Source organism: Eutrema salsugineum, unplaced genomic scaffold (assembly GCF_000478725.1).
Source record: "Eutrema salsugineum unplaced genomic scaffold, Eutsalg1_0 scaffold_14, whole genome shotgun sequence".
Classification (NCBI taxonomy): domain Eukaryota; kingdom Viridiplantae; phylum Streptophyta; class Magnoliopsida; order Brassicales; family Brassicaceae; genus Eutrema; species Eutrema salsugineum.
Window position 1 is genome coordinate 4,762,003 of NW_006256877.1, and position 23,230 is coordinate 4,785,232.

At 39.9% G+C, this 23,230-nt stretch overlaps 1 non-coding gene and 1 pseudogene across 1 annotated transcript; one reads left to right on the forward strand and one right to left on the reverse strand.

Annotated features, from left to right (window-relative positions):
- Positions 1-23,210, reverse strand: LOC112088386 (annotated as a pseudogene).
- On the forward strand, positions 17,717-17,823 carry LOC112088736. Its single transcript, XR_002900676.1, has one exon. It is a non-coding gene; the product is annotated as a small nucleolar RNA R71 (small nucleolar RNA).
- Positions 23,211-23,230: the final 20 nt, after the last annotated feature.

Genomic DNA, 23,230 nt, shown 5'->3' on the forward strand with positions numbered 1-23,230 from the left:
TCAGTTTGTTTCCTGCTGCTCATAGATCTGCATCTATGCTTGCGATAATACTACAATTTGGGGAATTGTCTCTGCAACATGAAGATCCTGCATCTTGTACCATAGTTCTTGCGACTTGTATTTAACAAAAAATCTGAAGTACCCATCTTCATCTTCAGGCTTACCATCATGTACAACTCTCGATATTAGATTATACTTAGAGCAGACCTTCTCGCCTTCTGGGGGACTGGGCCTGTAGGGAAAGATGGTATGCAATCCCTCATCTCCCACAGTCCCACTCCTTCACTGGGAATTTTACCAAGGTAGGGTTCTTCTCCTTGCAGAAGTTATTCTTCTTGAACCGAACCATATGTGACATCAAGTAAGGAGGAAATTTGGTTACACGATCTCATTCTGGCTAGTCTAGGACGAACTACCTCTGTCACAGTTTCTCCATCAAACTTCTTCAATAGACCAATGAAGCAACCTACAGAACTATGATTTTCTCCGTAAGAGGAGGCGGAGGCAAATCTAGCTGTGAGATACGATTCCATTTTGGGTAATGTGGATTTGCTGGTTCCTGGACTTGGGCCTGGTGTTTATTGGAAACGGCCCAAATGAAAAGATCAGTTGAAGTCGAAGCCCTGTTTGTGCTTGAAGACTTGAGCTCTGCGTTTTGCTGTATGACAAGGAGCGTATGTTGCTACAGGACAAAACCAGAGTGTATAAAGGTGAGTATCAGAGAAGAAAGGAAAGTGTGGCGAACAAGAGATATACCTACATCTTAGTGAGAGAAATAAAGGAGCGGGTGAGAGAAAGACCTTGAAAGGGGTGAGTGTATCTTCATCTTCTTCCTTGTTCTTCATCTTCTTCTTGGGGATATTTCTCTTTACGGTGAGAGGTGTGAGTTGGGTGTGCGAATCACTTGTAAAAGGACTTCTCTTGATACTCCTGTGAGCTGGGTTAAAGCTCACCGAGACGTACCATTGCCGGTTTGGCGTGGAAACTCGTAATCCTGCTGTGTCGTCTCTATTTTATTACTTCTGCACAAACAACAACATTAAAGCTAAGAAACAAATGAACCTAAGCATAAACTACTAACAGTGGTATCAGAGCCAGGTTATTGGTGATAAAATTTCATGCTTGGTGATAAAGCTTGAAGCTTTCGGTGATTTGAAGCTTTCGACGTAGAAAAGTTTGAAGCTTGGTGATAAAGCTTGAAGCTTTTGGAGGTTCGGGTGATCGGTTCTGCAGATAAGACACATGATAAGAGTTTCATCAGGTAAAGGATCCTACTTGTGTGGAACTTAGTGTCTTACTCTAAAAGATTTGGGATATTCGTGTGGCTGGTACTGTAGTTGCTCTGTGACTGTCGTGTGTTGTAGGGTTCTCAAGATCTGGTACAAAAGATCATGGAACCTACTCAAGGAAGATGGGAAGTGGAGAAGTTCGATGGAGAAGGAGACTATGCGATTTGGAAGCACAGAGTTCTAGCTCAGTTCGAGATCTTGGGTCTGGATTCGGTGTTGAAAGTGGATGGTGATGCAGATACGTCAACAAGCGAACGGGAAAAGCTGTTGATTCTGATGAAGCTACCCCTGATCCTAAGAGACTAGAGAAAGATCGAAGAGTTAGAAATTTGCTGAGCATGAGTCTGACAGATATGGTGTTAAGGAAGGTCGGTTTGAAGCACAAAACGGCTCAAGATATGTGGGACTCCCTGGAATCTCAATATCAAGACAGGTCCTTACCAAACAGATTCTACCTCAAGCAAAGGTTCTACAGCTTCAAAATGGAAGAGGATAAAAATTTAGACAAAAATCTGGACATCTTCAACAAGCTAGTGTCAGATTTAGCAAGTCTAGATGTGGAGCTAAGTGCTGAAGACATATTCTTCTCAATAGTCTTCCATCAAGGTTCGCTCAGCTCGTTCACACCCTTAAGTATAGGGATGGGAAAGAAACCATTACTCTAAAGGAGATAACTACGTCGGCCTATTCCCTAGAAATTGAGTTGAGGCAAAAGGGAAACTACTTGACTGCATCATCGAGTAATGAAGGTCTGACGGCACAAGCTCAGGGCAGATCTGAGAAGAAGAACACGTCAAAAGTAAAAAGTAATCACAGAAGCAAGTCAAGACCAAAAAGCAAGAAAGGGTGCTGGTATTGCGGTGATGAAGGACATTTCAAAAAGGATTGCCCAAAGAGGTCAAACGGAGAAGCCGGTGTAGGTGAAGCAGAGATCTCGGAACTGCTGGTACTTACTGCTTCAGAACTACATGATGTGGTGTGGTGAGGGTGTCAAGTTTTACCCTAATTGAAATCAATAGCCGCAAGTGCACAACTGATCGATTGTAGTACTTAGGGATCGAATCCACAGGGAAGGAGGATCTTTTCCTGCAAAAAGCCTTTGAAATAAGTTAAAGTAAGGAAGTCTAGAACAAAAACAGTTTAGTGGGGGTTTGGTAGTGTGTTTAAAATGTAAAAACGAAATATTAAAAGAGAATACGGGAATTAAATGGCGTAATAACTAAACTTAACGAAAATAACTAAAAATGATAAAAACGGATATTCTAATGCTTAAATGAAAATGAACTAAAAAGGAAAGACAATATTGAACTAAAGCTTGAAAGAAAATCGGTGTAAATCAATGGAGAAGAAAGCGTTGGGGTTCAGGGAAGTTTTCTCAGGGGTACGAACGATTCAAAACATTGCTAGAGAGTAAATTTGATAAGATCTTAGCTTAAACTTTTCGAACTGGAGTCACGGACGTATGAATACGCCACTGTCGTGATCATAGACAACTATCTCTCTCAACCCTGACCAGTAGGTTTCCACTCTGGCCCTGGAAGAGAAGAGATGCATTATGTTTAAGACTCGTCCTAATTCACAAATCGCCCATAGGTAGGTTTCCACTCCTATGTTTGTTTTGCTCTCCCAAACTAGATCTGATACCTGATGAACACTTTCGTGTCACCAAGCATCTGGATCAGATTGTAGTTCATGACGCTACCTTCATGCACTAAAAACGAATTCAGAAGAAAAAGTTCTAAGATTCGGCTCAAAAGCTCATGGAATCCTCATCGAACTTATAAATCCCCATCGAAAATCCCTTAATCCCAACAATAAAACTACTCAGACATAATGAACGAAATCAAAGACATAATATTAAGAAGTAGAATAGAAACCGAAATTGAAAAATAAAGAACAAGGGTTCAAGAGAACAAATCTCTCTCTCCCTAAAATCTAAAGCAAAAACAATAAAAGTATGAAGTGATGATAGATGGTGATCGGTTCCTCCTCGTTTAGGGTTCCTAAGACATGTATTTATAGTGCTCAAGACCTCTCTGGACGTCACTTAGGGTTTCTCCAAATGTGGGTTTCAGAAATGGGCTTTTTGGGCTCGGAGGTTGATGGCCGCGGTCGGGACAGGTGTGACCGCGGGGAATGAGTGTTTTGCCGCGGTCGGGATGCTCCTGACCGCGGGAAATTGCTTGTTGGCTGCGGGTGGAAGTGCTTGCCGGCTGGTTTATGGGACATCTTGCTCTTCGCGTATCTTTTGATTGAACCGTTGGATTGCCAATCTGTAAAGTGCACTGGAAAGCTGATACTTCCATCTTTAAGGTCTCCAAATTTGAGCTGGATCAGACGGTGAGAAGGCCTTCAATCAGGGGTGAACTTCTGACGGTTTAACTCTGAGCTGAAATCTAGTTTTCTATCCATTTTGTTAAGCTTTTCCCTAAGTTACCTGAAAAGAGTCTTGAGACTACAAATACTAGAAAAACATAATAAAAGTACTTAAAAGCAATTAAAAACATAGAAAAAGTATTTCAAAACGATCCATAAAAGTGGTCAAAATACGGTGTTATCAACTCCCCCAGACTTAAACCTTTGTTTGTCCTCAAACAAAGCAAAAGCCTAAACTGGTTAAGTGAAAACAAAAATAGGAAATGCACAAATCTCATAGACATGAACTCCTAAACTAGGACCAAAGATAGTGCATCAATCCACAACTTAGTCTAGAAAATTCTCACTAATGCACAAGAGATACTAGTCCACTTTTTCCGTCATGCAAAACTTAAACAATTTAAATCTTGATTCCAGTCAACTAGCTCTCTACATTCATTAAGTTCAATAGTGAGTTCTCATTAAAGACATCATCAAGGGTAGACGGCGTTTGGCATTAAAGGGCGGTGGAGTTAAAGTGTTTCGGGTTACCTGAAGATCTGGAGGATGCAAGATAATATGCAAAACCGCAAGAGAGATAAGAAACTGTTGATGACCACAGTTTTCAGTCACTTCTTCTTGCCAAATGTTGTTGCATAATCCTTCCTCCTTTGTTGTAAACAGCTGTTCCCCCAGACTTAGATTCTTTCCGGGAATCAGAAAAAATCTCCAAAACTCCATAAAATTGAACTCCAGTTGCCTTGGGACTTAAAATTCGACCTCTCTAGACTCTCTAAGGCTTTTATTTCCTTTTTTTCTTATTTTTGGATATATATATATATATATATATTTTTTTTTTTTTTTTGAACGAGAAATGCCTTTTTAAAAAGAGAGAGACTAGAGGACGAGATTGTACCAAAATTTGAGATTTTTCTAAGGCAAACTGAGCTTCCTCTTGTGTTGAATCCTTCCGGGAACTTTTCCGGCAAATTGCAGGTCTCTGTCCTTGGTGACTGAAAACTGCGTCGTTCCTCTTTCTCTCCAACGTTTTTGCACTTATCTGCATATAAGACAATAGAAAACAAGAGTGCATGTGGTTTGAAAGAGGATTGGTTAAGGTGGGGAACTAGCTAAAGATGAACTAGCCATTCAGGATCAACAGAGAGTGGTAAAAGGATAAAAGAGTCCTGAATGTATGATTCGTTTCCCTGGTCTAATGCTTCAATGAGAAAATTAAGTCCAAATTAAGTCCAAAATAAAACAGAGCTAGTGTATCCCTTCATCTAAATCGAAATCATTCAAATTCCTCTGGGGTACTTCGTTTCAAATGTGCTTAGCTACCGCCTAGTCTAGTCCTAAATCATGAATGAGCATGTCACTAGGAACAGTCTAAAAGCACACAGTCAACTATCATTGATTCATGTTCACCATTCCCTTTAAAACGTATTTTGTTTTGAAAACCGATTTTGAAAAACTTTAAGGAAAATGCAAAAAGTGTAGATAATGCAAGACTCATGAAAGAAAAGTGGTTAGAAAGGGATGAAATCCTCCCCCAGACTTAAATATCACTGTCCTCAGTGTGAAACAAGTCGAGATTGGATGAGAAAAATGCATAGATAATCGAATTGGTAAGGACAAAGAGAACTTACCTGGATCTGGGATGCTGGTGGAGATGAACCGGATTCATTCGAAGGGGTTTGGGAAGGTGATGGGTGGTGATGAAGGTGGTGGAAGGTGATGGGTGGTGATGAAGGTGGTGGAGGGTGATTGGTGAGGTGAAATGAGGTGATTTGGGGTGGTTTGGGTCGGGTTTGGATCTCAACGACCAAGTGCCGCGGTCAGGGGCTGCACGACCGCGGCAACCAAGTGCTTGGCCGCGGTCATATTCACGCGACCGCGGTCGATGATGGGTTTCCCGCGGTCAGAACGTCTGCGACCGCGGGGGCTTATATCGCGGCCTCTTCCTGCTTCTCCTTGGTTCCTGCTGGGCCGAGCAGTCAGGTATCATCCTTCTTTTTGGTTTTTTTCTTGTTTTTTTTTTATTTTTTTTTGGCTTTTTTGTTTTATAAGAAACACCTGAAACTAAGAAAAAGAAAAAGATCAAAAAAAAAGAAAGAAAAATTCTAAAGAAAGCAATACCTAAATGGGTTGCCTCCCATTAAGCGCTTCTGTTTTAAGTCGTTTAGGTCGAATTTTGGTGTTGGACGTGACTTATTCCAATGAAGAAGACTTTTTCCTGAGACAAGTATTTTTCGACATCTCCTTGCCTTGCTTAGCAGGTTCTTCGTCACTCCAAAGCTCTTCTTCAAACTCTTCTGTTGCAGGACGTTTTCCTGCTTTGCTGTTGTATGGAACAACTTCTGTGAAGACATCTTTGTCGATATTAGCAAATGAAATCCTCTGGTTTGGCCAGTCCATTATAGCTCCGGAAGTTGCTAGAAAAGACCATCCGAGAATCACTGGATATGTTGCATCTCTCGTTTCGACAATGTAGAAGTCGATATGCACTATGCAATCTCCTATTCTCAAAGGAATTTCATGAGCTATTCCTTGAGGTGTTGCATTTGAATCATCAGCTAGGCTAATCTTTGCTCTAGTCCTGCGCAGGTGTCTAATACCAAGTCTCAAAGCAATTGCCTTGGACATCATGTTAAGACAAGCTCCAGAATCACATAGCACGTTTTTAAACATCTCTCCTCTAATAGAACAAGAGATAAGAAACTGACCTGCAGTCTTGACCTTATGGAGAATTCGAACTTGCCTTTCTCTGTAGGTGTTGGCTGGTGTCTCAAACGCAGAATAGGATTCACAAAAGAAAGCTGCAGCGTCATATTCAATGATTGAATCAATGTATGGCATCTTTATCTTGCTGCACGTCTGGTCTTCTTGTATTGAAGAATCAGCTGAATCTTCAACACATTCCTTTGCCATCATACAAGGTAATGATTCATGCCAATCTGGTTCTTCATCTGAAACTTGGTTTTCTTCTTCCTGAGTTGCTTTTTTAGGTGCTGGAGGTTGAAGTTGGGACAGAAGGTGTATTATTTTTCTCTCAAAACCCGGAGGAACATCTGAACGACCAACTCCCGCGGTCAGAGGGGTCGCGACCGCGGGAAACAAGGCATTGGCCGCGGTCGGAACGCTTGGACCCGCGGCACCGGATGTAAACTGCTCGTAGTCCGTCTCTTCCTTCTTGTATTTGATACAAACCTCTCCAGCTTCTTTATTGGGTATACTAGCATCATATGAACTCATACCAGGGGTTTGATGTGCATCTTCATCAGGATTTTTGGGAGATTTCTTAGAAAATCTCTCAATTTGCTCAATGTTGGGCATCTGCTCCATTCTTGCATCAATCTCCCGTGCTTTGAGCTCGAGTTTGTTCAGCCTGTGCTCGATCTCTTGCAACTCTTCATCTGTCTTCTCTCTATACCAGGAGGCGGATTCTCTGACTTCTTTAATCTCTTGTTTTGATTCGACAATATCACTCGAGTTTTGTATGATGTCATACCCTTGTCTTGGCTGCTCTGTTGCGACTTGGTGGATCATCCCAGCTAGTGTTTGTGAGTCCTTGTGGGTTTGCTCTTCCAAAACTCGAATATGGTTGGCCCTATCATCGAATTTTCTGTTGAACTCTTCAGAGATTGAATCAATTTTCTTGAGCAGGGTGTTTTCGGTGAGAATCTGCTGATCAAGGAATTGGTTTATCATCCCTTCGAGGCGTCCCAAACGTCTGCTGATCCTCAAGTTATCCTCTTGCTGACTAGGGTTCTGAAGTGGAGGATTATAGGCGTGTGGCTCGAAGTAGGTTGGAGGAGGGCCATAAGGATCTTCCCGGCGTCGAACAGTCTCTCTGCGCCGGTGGTAAGGGTGGTTTGGCTGGCTGTATCGATCCATGTAGCTAAGATTTCGGCCTTGGTATTCTTCTCTGCGTCTTGTGGCTTGAGGAGTGTTATAGAAACCTTCCCCATAGTGTATATTTTTATTTATAGGATCCATATCTTCTGAAATGGAAACAAAATAACCGAAAAATGGAAAGTAGCAGAAAAGGGGGTTCTAGAGTTGATTTACTAACCTTTCTCGGGGTTTTGCAGAAAAGAAAACGCGTGTCTTCCCCGGCAACAGCGCCAAAAACTTGATGTGGTGTGGTGAGGGTGTCAAGTTTTACCCTAATTGAAATCAATAGCCGCAAGTGCACAGTTGATCGATTGTAATACTTAGGGATCGAATCCACAGGAAAGGAGGATCTTTTCTTGCAAAAAGCCTTTGAAATAAGTTAAAGTAAGGAAGTCTAGAACAAAAACGGTTTAGTGGGGGGTTTGGTAGTGTGTTTAAAATGTAAAAACGAAATATTAAAAGAGAATACAGGAATTAAATGGCGTAATAACTAAACTTAACGAAAATAACTAAAAATGATAAAAACGGATATTCTAATGCTTAAATGAAAATGAACTAAAAAGGAAAGACAATATTGAACTAAAGCTTGAAAGAAAATCGGTGTAAATCAATGGAGAAGAAAGCGTTGGGGTTCAGGGAAGTTTTCTCAGGGGTACGAACGATTCAAAACATTGCTAGAGAGTAAATTTGATAAGATATTAGCTTAAACTTTTCGAACTGGAGTCACGGACGTATGAATACGCCACTGTCGTGATCATAGACAACTATCTCTCTCAACCCTGACCAGTAGGTTTCCACTCTGGCCCTGGAAGAGAAGAGATGCATTATGTATAAGACTCGTCCTAATTCACAAATCGCCCATAGGTAGGTTTCCACTCCTATGTTTGTTTTGCTCTCCCAAACTAGATCTGATACCTGATGAACACTTTCGTGTCACCAAGCATCTGGATCAGATTGTAGTTCATGACGCTACCTTCATGCAGTAAAAACGAATTCAGAAGAAAAAGTTCTAAGATTCGGCTCAAAAGCTCATGGAATCCTCATCGAACTTATAAATCCCCATCGAAAATCCCTTAATCCCAACAATAAAACTACTCAGACATAATGAACGAAATCAAAGACATAATATTAAGAAGTAGAATAGAAACCGAAATTGAAAAATAAAGAACAAGGGTTCAAGAGAACAAATCTCTCTCTCCCTAAAAGCTAAAGCAAAAACAATAAAAGTATGAAGTGATGATAGATGGTGATCCGTTCCTCCTCGTTTAGGGTTCCTAAGACATGTATTTATAGTGCTCAAGACCTCTCTGGACGTCACTTAGGGTTTCTCCAAATGTGGGTTTCAGAAATGGGCTTTTTGGGCTCGGAGGTTGATGGCCGCGGTCGGGACAGGTGTGACCGCGGGGAATGAGTGTTTTGCCGCGGTCGGGATGCTCCTGACCGCGGGAAATTGCTCGTTGGCTGCGGGTGGAAGTGCTTGCCGGCTGGTTTACGGGACATCTTGCTCTTCGCGTATCTTTTGATTGAACCGTTGGATTGCCAATCTGTAAAGTGCACTGGAAAGCTGATACTTCCATCTTTAGGTCTCCAAATTTGAGCTGGATCAGACGGTGAGAAGGCCTTCAATCAGGGGTGAACTTCTGACGGTTTAACTCTGAGCTGAAATCTAGTTTTCTATCCATTTTGTTAAGCTTTTCCCTAAGTTACCTGAAAAGAGTCTTGAGACTACAAATACTAGAAAAACATAATAAAAGTACTTAAAAGCAATTAAAAACATAGAAAAAGTATTTCAAAACGATCCATAAAAGTGGTCAAAATACGGTGTTATCACTACATAGTAGAGAAGGGTGGGTCTTGGATTCTGGATGTTCATATCATTTGACATTTAGAAAAGATCTGATGTTGACGTAGAAGAGATAGATGGAGGTAAAATCTTGATGGGGAATGACACATACTGTGTGATCACAGCTATTGGGAAAATCAGGATAGTTAACTACAACAAGTCTTCAGTTGTGTTAACAAAAGTCAGATATTCTTCTACTGCCAGACGAAACCTGATATCACTGGGTCAATTGGAACAGAATGGATGTTGGTTCAAGTCCAAGAACTACCGTATGCAAGTTTTCAAAGGTGACCGCGAAGTTCTAGCAGGTGATTACATAGATACACTGTACATGCTAGATGGAAAGCCAGAGCTGGAACAGGTTAATGCAGCAGTGAAACCGGAGGATTCAACAGTTTTATGGCATAGCAGGTTGGGACATATGAGTGCAAAGAATCTAAAAGTACTGGTCAAGAAAGAGCTCATTAAGCCTGAAGAGATTACTGAGTTGAAGCAGTGTGAACATTCCATTCTGGGAAAATGTCACAAGCTACCATTCAAGACTGGTAAACACACGTCTGAAGGACCCCTAGACTATGTACATTCAGATTTGTGGGGGTCACCAAATGTTACTCCTAGTTTGTCTAAGTGTCAGTACTACATATCATTTGTGGATGAGTATTCGAGGAAGGTGTGGGTATATTTTCTCAAGACCAAGGATGAGGCTTTCGAAAGGTTCGTTGAATGGAAGGCGTTTGTAGAGAATCAGTGTGGCAAAAGACTGAAGGCTCTACGGACAGACAACGGTTTGGAGTATTGCAACAAAATGTTCGATGAGCATTGCAAGCATCATGGTATAATGAGGCACAAGACGTGCCCCTACACCCCACAGCAAAACGGAATAGCTGAAAGGCTAAACCAAACCATTCTCGAGAAAGTGAGGAGTTTGCTTTGTGAGACGGGGCAAGGAGATACATTCTGGGCTGAAGCTGCATCGACCGTGGTATACATGATTAACATGACACCGTCTACACCACTAAATTTTGCGATACCTGAGGAGATTTGGTCCGGAAGAAAGCCAGATTATTCCCACATGAGAAGATTCGGATGTCTGGTGTATTTTCATGTGGATCAAGGGAAACTGAAACCAAGGGCAAAGAAAGGGGTTTTCATGGGCTATCCTCAAGGTGTTAAAGGGTACAGAATTTGGAGTGGGGAAGATAAACGGTGTATTGTAAGTAGAGATGTGACCTTCTGTGAAAACGTTGTCTACAAAGACATTGGAAAGGTCTCAGGAGCCGAAGAAGATCACAGTTCAAAGTTTAAGCAGAAAAAGAAAGTCACATTCTCTATACCGACAGAACAGACTGATAAAGAAAGTTCAAAGGATCCCGCAGAGAGTTCAGCTGAAGGTGGAGTAATTTCTGGTTCGGATGAAGCTGGTACTGACCCTGAAGATGACTCCGAGACAGATGATTCACCACAAAACTTGAGTAATTATCTCGTAGCCAGGGATAGAGAAAAGCGACAGATTAAACCTCCAAGCAGGTTTGATGACTCTGACGAGCAGCCTATGCTCTGATAATGGCAGAACTAATGGAAGTTGAAGAACCAAGAAACTATCAGGTTGCAATGAGTGGAAGCAACAAACTCAAGTGGACAGGGGCTACTGATGAAGAGATGGAATCTCTAAACAAGAATCATACTTGGGACTTAATACAAAGACCAAAGGGGGAGAGGACTATCGGTTGCAAGTGGATTTTCAAACTAAAACCAGGTATTCCAGGAGTGGAAGAACCTAGATTCAAGGCACGGCTAGTGGCTAAAGGGTTCGCACAGATTGAGGGCATTGACTACAATGAAGTGTTCTCGCCAGTTGTGAAACACACCACTATTAGACTGGTTCTGTCTATGGTAGTCAACTTCGACATGGAATTGGAACAGCTGGATGTAAAAACAGTGTTTTTGGATGGGAATTTGGAAGAAAGAATTCTGATGGAGCAGCCAGAGGGTTATGAGAAGGGCAACAAAGTATGTCTTCTTAAAAGTCTTTGTATGGGTTGAAACAATCTACAAGACAATGGAACTTGAGGTTTGATCAGTTTATGAAGGCACATGGTTTCACCAGAAGCAGATTCGATCAGTGTCTTTATTTCAAGGAATGTGGTGAAGATAGTCAGGTATACCTACTTTTTTACGTGGATGATATGTTGGTGGTTGCAAATGATATCAAAGAAATCAAAAGGCTGAAGGATATTCTTAGCAAGGAGTTTGAAATGAAAGACCTAGGACCTGCAAAGAGGATCCTAGGCATGGATTTCATTAGGGACAGAAACAAGTGTGTTTTAATGCTTTCGCAGGAAGCTTATGTTGAGAAAATTTTGAAGAATTTTGGTATGACTGAATCAAGGTCAGTCTCTACTCCTATGGGTTGTCACTTCAAACTTTCCAGCACTAAGCAAGAAGAAAAACACGAAGTAGAGCAGGATATGAAACACATACCTTATTCTAGTGCAGTTGGTAGTCTCATGTACGCCATGGTCTGCACACGTCCTGATATAGCTCAAGCTGTAGGTCTGGTAAGTCGCTTCATGAGTGCCCCTAACAGAGAACATTGGAGAGCGGTTAAATGGATTCTCAGATACATCAAAACCACATCAAATTTGAAGCTAACGTTTAACAGGGCAGACAAATTTGAGGTAAAAGGGTTCTGTGACAGCGATTACGCAGCTGACCTGGACAGAAGGAGATCCACCACCAGTTATGCCTTTCAAGTAGGGGGCAACACAGTTAGTTGGCGTTCTGGTCTGCAAGAGATAGTTGCTGTGTCAACGGCCAAAGCAGAATACATGGCCCTAACGGAAGCTGGAAAAGAAGCGATATGGCTGAGTGGCATTACCTGCGAATTGGGTTTCCCTCAGAAAGTCGTGGAGATCTTCTGCGATTCACAGAGTGCAATTTGCTTGGCTAAAAACAACACCTTCCATGAGAGGACGAAGCATATGGCTGTGAGAATGAGCTTCATCAGAGACTCATTGGAAGATGGATTGATATCGGTATCAAAGATAGACACAGCTGTAAATCCGGCTGACATCCTCACAAAATCGGTGCCGGTGAAGAAATTAGAAGATGGGAGAAGTCATCTGAGGGTTCTCAGAGACTGAATTCTAGCTCGGTAACCAGCTAGGGTTCCGACATGGTGTTTTCGGAATGGTAACGGGAGGCGGTGAGTCTCTCGGAGGAAGATTACTCAAAATCGAATCGAGGTGGAGATTGTGAGATACGATTCCATTTTGGGTAATTTGGATTTGCTGGTTCCTAGACTTGGGCCTGGTGTTTATTGGAAACGGCCCAAATGAAAAGATCAGTTGAAGTCGAAGCCCTGTTTGTGCTTGAAGACTTGAGCTCTGCGTTTTGCTGTATGACAAGGAGCGTATGTTGCTACAGGACAAAACCAGAGTGTAGAAAGGTGAGTATCAGAGAAGAAAGGAAAGTGTGGTGAACAAGAGATAGACCTACATCTTAGTGAGAGAAATAAAGGAGCGGGTGAGAGAAAGACCTTGAAAGGGGTGAGTGTATCTTCATCGTCTTCCTTGTTCTTCATCTTCTTCTTGGGGATATTTCTCTTTACGGTGAGAGGTGTGAGTTGGGTGTGCGAATCACTTGTAAAAGTGATATGCTCAAAGTTTAATCCCTAGAGCTACTCTGCAAGAGCACAGATGTGCGGTTGTAGTATTGCAGGGGTCGAACCACAGAGACGAGAGATTCACTCAATAAACCAATTAGACTCGAATTACGCTAAGCAAAAACAATGAAATTAAAAGCAGCAATGAAATCAAACCGGTTGTAAACTCGATGGAAAAGAATTAGGCTCAGGGTTTTTCTCAGGAAATCAGAGAATGCAGATAAATCAACTAGTCAGGATTCAGGTTAAGCGCGGTTCTTGAACTCAAATCACGAAATTATAATTAACCAACTTTCGTTGCGAGAATTATCTAAGTCTAAATTCTAGAATCCCAAATTTCTTTGCAAATCCTAAAGATATAAACTAGCCTTAAGTGCAGGTTTGATATGTTCACAACGTATCTAAACTAAATTTCTTTGCGGATAGCTACTTTGCTCACCCTAGGTTCTTTCCAGTTATTCAATTACACTTTCGTGTCAATCAATTAACCTAAGATCTAAGTTCTAGGTGGCCAGTCCAGAATTAGCTTTAAGAACAACCTATGGTGAAGAATTAATCAGATTATGAACCCTAACTAGCAAATCAATCCAACATTCAATGAAATTCCTTATGAGAACCCTAAACCTAACAAGCTAACTACTCAGACATGAATATTAAAGCAACAGACATGAATGAATAGATTGCAAATAAGAAATCACTGAATAAATAACAGGGGTTCGAAATCTTCTCTCAAAAGAAACAGAGTTCAGACTTGTCTCCCCAAAAGCTCTCAAAAGTAAAGATGACCAAAGTTTTCTCTCTGAAAGTCTAAAAATATAAAAGGTCTCGATGAAGGAGGCAGAAAACCCTTCTTAAATCTAAAAACACGTTTTGGGATTTTTGTAAATACTAAAGACTTCAGGGCTTCACAGAATCTTCAGAAATTGGATAAAATCACGTTTTTCCTTTTGTGGTCCTCGGTGTCGAGCGACACTGATGGTAGTGTCGAGCGACACTCATGCACAGCTGAAATCATCCTTTACGAAAATCCATCCATTTAGCTCCAAAATGCTCCAATATCTCCAATTAAGCTCCAAACGTACCTAGGATCTGTAAAGACTCCAAAAGACTCGAAAAACATTAGAAAGACTCTATAAAAATAAGACCTATATCATGGTCAAAAACCATAAAAACCATGATATATCAACTCCCCCAGACTTAGCATTTGCTTGCCCTCAAGCAAACATAACACCAAATAAGAGAAAGAGGTTTGAAAACACGGAGACTCAACCTTTCACTGGAACATCGCTTTTGACCAATTACCCTGCAACTCAACTACTGCTTCATCATCCCAAATCGAACCACCATGTACTTCTCCGCAGATATTCACAGCTTCCCAGATTAAGTCCAAAATTCCACAACATTATCCATAAACCCTCATCGCTAGATCTCACTGATGATTCAGATGCCAAGAACCTTCTAGACTCTTTCCTGTACTATACTCAAACAAGTCAGCCATACACACTTTGGTACTTTTTCTCTCCCCCAGACTTATTCTTTTCGCACACTCATCATCATTTTTTTATGGCATATACTCGATAAGGGTAAAGCTGCGAGTACTGATGGTGTTTGCCATCGAGTCCCCCAGTTGTCCCCTTACCTTGTATCAAAGGTTTTCAGCGAATAGTGGGGTCATAGGAAACTTTCCTACCCCTCGCTTCCTTCCTTTGTGTGATCATTCCAACTTAGAAGTGAAATAATGGGATCATTGGAAACATTCCTAGCCCTTCACTCCTAAGCGAAAATCATCTCAATCTTTTCGCCTTTTTCTTTTTGTTCTTCTTCACCTTTTAGCTCGTCACAGGGAGAGAAACACCAACATTAGATTTCACACAGGCTTTCATTTGTCAAGTATGAACGAGGAATCAAGCTCTACGAACATCAGTCACATCAATGAGGTAAAAGAAAGAGTTCAGAAATTAGCTCAGGTTAGTGGATTCTGTTGGAAACATAGACGCCTCTAGTCAACTGGTCAGCCTTAGGATTTTTCATTAGTTGGATCTAGACTGAATCTGTAGCAGTGGTCACTTAGATGAAAGGTCAGCACAACAATTCCAGGAAAAGCATCATAATCTCCAACAGGTTTTGACTCAAAAACAATTTGACACGACTGACTCTAAGAAAAACGAACACAATGTCAGCAACTACCTCCCCCAGACTTAAACAACACTGTCCCCAGTGTTATCTAGCCCGAAGGTGGCGAAACAAAAGAAAAGAAACATAGAAACGCAGGAAAAACAGAGAACTTACCTGGCTGCAATGATGGTGTCGAGCGACACCGATGATGGTATCGTGCGACACTTGTTCTCCTCGTACCGAATTGCAGCAGATCCATCCGAATTTCTGGTTTGACTCCGGTTTCTTGAAGTAAGAAATTTTTTTTTATTTTTTTTGTTTTTGGCAGACTTGTGTCGACCGACACTGATGGTGGTGTCGCTCGACACCAACCACTTCGTATCTGTTACACCCAAAACACAAAAACGAAAAACAAAAATCAAAAGAAACAAAAAGACTTATGTACAGACTTATCAGTGGGTTGCCTTCCACCAAGCGCTTGTTTTAAGTCATTAGCTTGACTATGGATAGACTATGCATCTGGTGGATCAGACAGTGGCAGAGAATGCCTCTGTGAAAGTTGTCTCATCCATGGTGGTGTGTAAGCGTTGTGTGCATGAGGTCGTCCAAGGAATGCAGGAATAACACCAGGGTGAGATCTGTGTTTGAGTGACCTTGACCTTTGCTTTGGTGGAGATGAATGGAACATGATGTTGTGAGCTTCCTGATCAACAGCAGTCACTGGTTCTGTAGACGTTTTCGTCAACTCAGGTTGATCTCTCACCTTTTCAGCATCAAACACGTTCGGATCTCCAACTATCACTTCAGGTATTGCACTGACTTGGAATGTCTGACCATCTATGGTTGAATCCTTCAGCTTCTCCATCTTGAAAGTCATGATGGTATCTCCCAGGTGGAGATCAAGGTTACCATGCTTGACATCAATTACTGCTCCAGCTGTAGCTAAAAACGATCTTCCCAGGATAAGAGGATCTTTGGGTTCCTCTCCAAATTCCAGAACCACGAAATTTGTAGGAATTATGCAATCACCAACTTTAATCGGAACATCCTCCAAGACACCTTTTGGGATTCTGGTAGATCGATCTGCTAGGATCAAAGAGATCTTAGTTGGCTTGAAGTCAGTCATCCCAAGGCTAACAGCTACAGAGTATGGCATGAGATTAACACTCGAACCAAGATCACACAGCGATCTCTTGAACCTCTTTGAGAAGATAGAGCAGTCCAAAACAAAGCTTCCTGGGTCCGAGAGTTTCTCTGGAATCTTATTCTGAATCACAACACTGACTTGTTCAGAAATCATCATCACTCCTTCCTCATGACTCAGATTATTAGTCACCATCCTCTTCACATAGTGTCTGAGAGTAGGAGCAATCTTCACAGCATCAACCAAAGGAATCTCAATCACAAGCTTCTCCATCAAAGCCTTGCATCTGGCATCGTCTAGCTCCTGCTTAGAGCTCTTATGACTCCTTGGGTAAGGGATCTTAGGTTTGTAAACCTTTTCCTCAACTGGTTTTGGCTTCTTAGTGATATCTGATTCAGTTGGCGGCTGGTGTCGCTCGACACTAGTGGTGGTGTCGCTCGACACTAGTGGTGGTGTTGCTCGACACTACTAGTGCCTTCTTCGTATCTTCGACTTGGTGTCGAGCGACACTAGTGGTGGTGTCGCTCGACACCGGCTCTGCAGTTTTAAAATCTTCAGCAGATTCCTCCAGTTCCACGATTTCATCCTCAGAAACACCCTTTTTAAGCTCAGGAGTAAGCTTTTTACCACTTGTCAACGTGATGGCACTGCAGTAACGTCTTCGGTTGGTGTCAGTCTTCCCAGGAAGAAATCCTTCTTGCCTTTTTACAGCCTCAGCAGTTTGAGCAACTTGAATGTCCAGCTTTTTGACATGAGTGTTCAAAGCTTCGAATTTTCCATTCAAATCCAGATACAGAGCATCAATCTTCCCATTGAAATCCACAGTAATCTTTTGCTGACCTTCCAAGATCTGTTCCAGCATAGATTTCATCTCATTATCATGAGTTTGAGGAGGAGGAGCACTATAGTTCCTTGAAAAGCTGTTGTTGGAGAATGGTTTCTGGTACTGAGGTTTAGGAGTGTAACCAGAGGAGTTCTGATTACTTGTGAAGGTACTCCTCTGATTATTTCCACTGTAGTTCCTGTTTCCTTGCTGAGTACCAAACCTCTGACCCTGAAATCCAACTCCATTGATGAAGTTAAAATCCTCATCCCCAGGTTCTTCTTCTGGTTCAAAACTCTCAACCTCGGCAGCAAATTTGACAGATTTCTTACCCACAAGAAGACTATCCACAGAGTCCAGCTTAGCCTTCACCTCAGCAATCTGTGATCCATCCATGTTTCCAACCTGCTTCTTGCGCTCATAATCAGCATTCTTGGTACTATTGCTAGATGCCAAGTTCTCAATAAGCACAACAGCATCTTCAGGATATCTGGTGTTGAAATTCCCATTGCTTGCAGCATCAAGAGCCATCTGATACCTCCAATCAACACCTCTGAAGAAAATACCCAGTAGCTGAACATCACTGAAACCATGATGTGGACAATCTCTCTGATATGACTTGAATCTCACCCAAGCAGCCTTGAATGCTTCAGCCGGTCCTTGAGAAAACGTTGAGATTTTAAGTCTCAGTTCCTCAGACCTGGCATCATCATAGAAATTGTGCAGAAAGGCGTTTCTGGTCTCTTCCCAAGTAGTTAGTGATCCTGGCTCCAACTGCTTCAGCCAGTTAGCTCTTCTCCAGCAAGAGAGTATGGAAACAGCTTACAGAAGAGGAAGTCATTGGACACTCCATTGTACTTGATGCTGGTGACCAAGTCCTCAAACCTCTCAATATGATCCATCGGGTGCTCATGAGAAAGACCATGGAAAGGATGCTGACCCACAAGAGTGTAATACACAGGCTTGAGCTCAAACTCGTTCCTCTGAAACGCAGGAGCGCGAATCGCAGACCGATTTGCATAGAATTGCTCAGGTCTGTTGTAGTCACCCAGCGTCCTGATGATTTTACCCTCTCCATCAAGTCGCTGGCCTCTCTCATTACACACATGACCTTCTTGGTCTCTCCAGACTCCAGCATCATCACAAACCAATGCCAGTGCGTTCTCCATCTTTTCTAGTTTCTAAGACAAAGAGAAAGAGCAATGTAAGTAACAAAGTAAAAATAAAATTAAGAAAAACGACGGGTGTCGCGCGACACCACTGGGGGTGTCGCTCGACACTAAGAAAAACTTAGTCGAAACTCAAGATCTAAAGTCTAATGGCGAAAATCAAGTCCCCGGCAACGGTGCCAAAACTTGATATGCTCAAAGTTTAATCCCTAGAGCTACTCTGAAAGAGCACAGTTGTGCGGTTGTAGTATTGCAGGGGTCGAACCACAGAGACGAGAGATTCACTCAATAAACCAATTAGACTCGAATTACGCTAAGCAAAAACAATGAAATTAAAAGCAGCAATGAAATCAAAACGGTTGTAAACTCGATGGAAAAGAATTAGGCTCAGGGTGTTTCTCAGGAAATCAGAGAATGCAGATAAATCAACTAGTCAGGATTCAGGTTAAGCGCGGTTCTTGAACTCAAATCACGAAATTATAATTAACCAACTTTTGTTGCGAGAATTATCTAAGTCTAAATCCTAGAATCCCAAATTTCTTTGCAAATCCTAAAGATATAAACTAGCCTTAAGTGCAGGTTTGATATGTTCACAACGTATCTAAACCAAATTTCTTTGCGGATAGCTACTTTGCTCACCCTAGGTTCTTTCCAGTTATTCAATTACACTTTCGTGTCAATCAATTAACCTAAGATCTAAGTTCTAGGTGGCCAGTCCAGAATTAGCTTTAAGAACAACCTATGGTGAAGAACTAATCAGATTATGAACCCTAACTAGCAAATCAATCCAACATTCAATGAAATTCCTTATGAGAACCCTAAACCTAACAAGCCAACTACTCAGACATGAATATTAAAGCAACAGACATGAATGAATAGATTGCAAATAAGAAATCACTGAATAAATAACAGGGGTTCGAAATCTTCTCTCAAAAGAAACAGAGTTCAGACTTGTCTCCCCAAAAGCTCTCAAAAGTAAAGATGACCAAAGTTTTCTCTCTGAAAGTCTAAAAATATAAAAGGTCTCGATGAAGGAGGCAGAAAACCCTTCTTAAATCTAAAAACACATTTTTGGGCCTTTTTGTAAATACTAAAGACTTCAGGACTTCACAGAATCTTCAGAAATTGGATAAAATCACGTTTTTCCTTTTGTGGTCCTCGGTGTCGAGCGACACCGATGATAGTGTTGAGCGACACTCATGCACAGCTGAAATCATCCTTTACGAAAATCCATCCATTTAGCTCCAAAATGCTCCAATATCTCCAATTAAGCTCCAAACGTACCTAGGACCTGTAAAGACTCCAAAAGACTCGAAAAACACTAGAAAGACTCTATAAATAAGACTTATATCATGGTCAAAAACCATAAAAACCATGATATATCAAAAAGGACTTCTCTTGATACTCTTGTGAGCTGGGTTAAAGCTCATCGAGACCTACCATTGCCGGTTTGGCGTGGGAACTCGTAATCCTGCTGTGTCATCTCTATTTTATTACTCCTGCACAAACAACAACATTAAAGCTAAGAAACAAGTGAACCTAAGCATAAACTACTAACACTAGCCCAAGCATCAGAAAAGGCATCCTGGAGATTTCTTTGTTTTCATTGCCTTGATACTCACCCTGGAAGCACTGGTGGATGATACTTCTGTATTCCTTTGAAGTTCTAAGATCCATGTGCAAAGTGTTGTGGAGCCACGACATAAACTCCACTGGATCTGACTGTTGGCCTGTCCTAAATCGTTTCTTGCTAGCTTTCATTACAGCTGGCAAGAACTCATGTGGACTCACCTGTCCTTTAAAGTTTCAGAGCATGCCAATCTTTCGTGTGAGTTCCCCCAAAGTTGTGAATAAGAGGAGACTCGCAATGCTGATAGTTGTAGGGAAACAGAAAGAATTTCCTTTAGGGAGTATATTCTCATCAACGATTGGATTGTAACATTCACAAACTCCGTATTTTGTATGTTGTTCAACCCCACCATTCCCAAAAGATAGTTAGAGCCATCAAGAGCCCTAGACCAATGCTTATTCCTGTCAAACTCTTCAACTTGTGCCCTACTAAATCTTAGGTTTAAGACATGTCGAATGTCATCCAAAGAAGGGTCATTGATCTCGTAACTATTAGGAAGACGATACACCTTCTTTGTCACAAGATTGATATAAACGTGGTGTCCTGCTTGCTTCCAAGCTATGTGTTCATGAGACTTGTGGCTTCTGCCTTGGAAGTACTTCCCGCAGACAAGATACGCATACACATTTAAATTCGACAAGGGCACAGTCACACAGAACAAAACCTCTCGAAATCAAAATCCAAGACCTGACGATTAACGGCATAAACCCATGGGCCAACTCATTTTTAGAAGATTACTGAGAATTAGATGAGTTCGTCTTATTGCTGTTGGTTGGTTGGTTTTTTTTTTTTTTTTTTTAAATTGTTGTTGTTGGTTTTCATTGTGTGTGTATCTTTAGTATTTTTTTTTCTTTTCGATTATTTGATTGTAGTATTAATACTTTTTGATTGTGTGTTTACTTCGAGCTTTTTTTTTGACTTTTTTTTTGTAATTTAAAATAGGGTTCTCGGTTTAGCTATGCATGATCTTAGAGCATCTTAGCATCTATATCTTGCTCTAAACTCTATTTTTAGAGTAAAATGATATACAATAATATTTTATATGTTGTTCTATAAATAGAGAAATGAAAAATGTTACTTTATAAGAGATTTTCAATGGTTGGTTCTATTCATGGCTCTTAGACTAATGCTTTTTTATTTACAAAATAATCATTTAGTTTTTATATTTTTTCATTTGATACCTAAATAATGAGTTAACTAGTAGTTTTACATTTATTTAAAATTATACTACTAATAATATGTTATAGAATTATTTTAACTTAAAAGAAAACAACAATATACATTAAACAAAGAAATAAAATAAGATAACAAACAATAAAATTAGAAATACATAATTAATACTAAAAATTAAAGATAAAAATCTCAAATTAAATATTAAAAAAAAAAATAACACAATTTATTAGACTAGTAATCTAATACTCTGGAAAGTAATGAATGTGATGTAATGAATTTTTATAATAATTAATGTTTAAAAAATATGTTCATATTGAATTATTGTTAGAAATAAAATAAATAGAACAATTTTAAAATTTTAAAAGTAAAGGGTATTATAGGCAATTAATACTAAAAACAAAAGATAATATATTTCTATTATTTATTTTTAGAGTCATATATAGAAATGACCATTGAAGTCCCTTCTCTATTTTTTGAGAATTCTATATTTAGAACCAAAAATAAAACCAACCATTGAATATCTCTTATAATCTTTTTAAAAAATATATATATATATATAATGTCGTTACAGACACGATAAAGGAAAAAATTGAACACCATCAAGCTGATGAAAGTAGTTGATTTCATTTAGAGAGAAGGGATGAACTCACATTCAATGCGAAGATTAATGTTGTGACGAGTGTAGAAATCGCAAACCCTAAAGCTCAAAATCACCGAAATTCTAGCTATCTATAATTTCGTTTGATTTTGTCGACAAACTCTAGTAATTACACTATTTTGTGTCATTAAAGTTATCTAAATATTTTAACATCGCCCTCAACATAATACCGAAACACCAACCAAATAAAAAAGATAGAGGAAGGATCAAGCTTCTCTAGATTTTTTTGTGTGCCAAAGCTTCTCTAGATTTAAATCCCAAAAAAAAAAGAACTTAATTTTTTGTTTTTTTAAAAAAAATCTTTCTTCCTATTATTATCTTCTAGGAGGCTATAGATGAAATTATGAAAGATATTTATCAAAGTCAGAGCCATGCCTAATATTTTTGAGGTCCCATGCCAAACAAAAGTAGTGTGACATTTATTTCAAAAATTACAAAATGCTAATAAATCTTTTAAGACAAAAAGGATGCCCATAACTAATAAGAATCCTCAACTATTTTTTCTTAAGGTTGTTTCGAGTTTTAACCTATGTTGCATGCAATCGTTCTGAAAGCTCCTATTCTCGTTTCGGAATCAGAAATGGAATTAGAATCATTCGGAATCGCCTAGAATTTTCGGGAATAACGATTCCAAAAAGTGATGTTTGGGTACGCTGAAGAAGCTGGAAGCGTCGTCTGAGATTTTGGAAGTATTGCCTAAGTCCTGAGATTTTAAAAAATCAAAGAAGATGAAGTCTACATGTCAACTCACAGATTGTTTTTATTAGTTATTATTTGGGCTATTAAATGTTTTCAAGCTCATTTACTTTAGACCATTCATTTTTTTATATAAATATTATCTAATCATTTTTTAAGAGAATTGCATAAACTTAATTATACATAAATCTAATTACATTCTAAAGAGAGTTTTTTTTCTTCTAAATTTTTAAACTTTAAATCATTTTTAATATCATTTAATGTTTAGTATTTCATAATATAATCTCATATATATATGTTTTCAACACGTATCTGCTTCCTATTTAGAAAATTCACTTCTCCGCCTCCTTCCCTTCCGCTTCCACGTACCCGCTTCCAATTCATTGCAGATTTTAACAAATATATCTTCAGAAGTCCCAAAGGATAAACACACTATCAAAGCTAATATTTAGTCATTTGTCCTTTTCGGTCTAAGTACCAACTATACTTGCTAGCGCGTATGCAAAAACTATTCAGAATTTTTCTTTCCGAAAATAACAAGGAAAAAATATTTCTAAATATGACTCCAAGAAATAATGTCATAACATCTTACGATGAAAATACGATGCGTTTAATGATACCAATTCTAAATAAGAAAATTTAATAGTTTTGTGATAAGAATTTCGTCACGTAAAAGATGATTTCTTGTGGTCTGAGGGTCTTCTTTGAGGCAATTACCAAGATTTAGTAAGCATTTTGAAAATTTCGAGGACATCGCTTCATGGTCTACCAAAT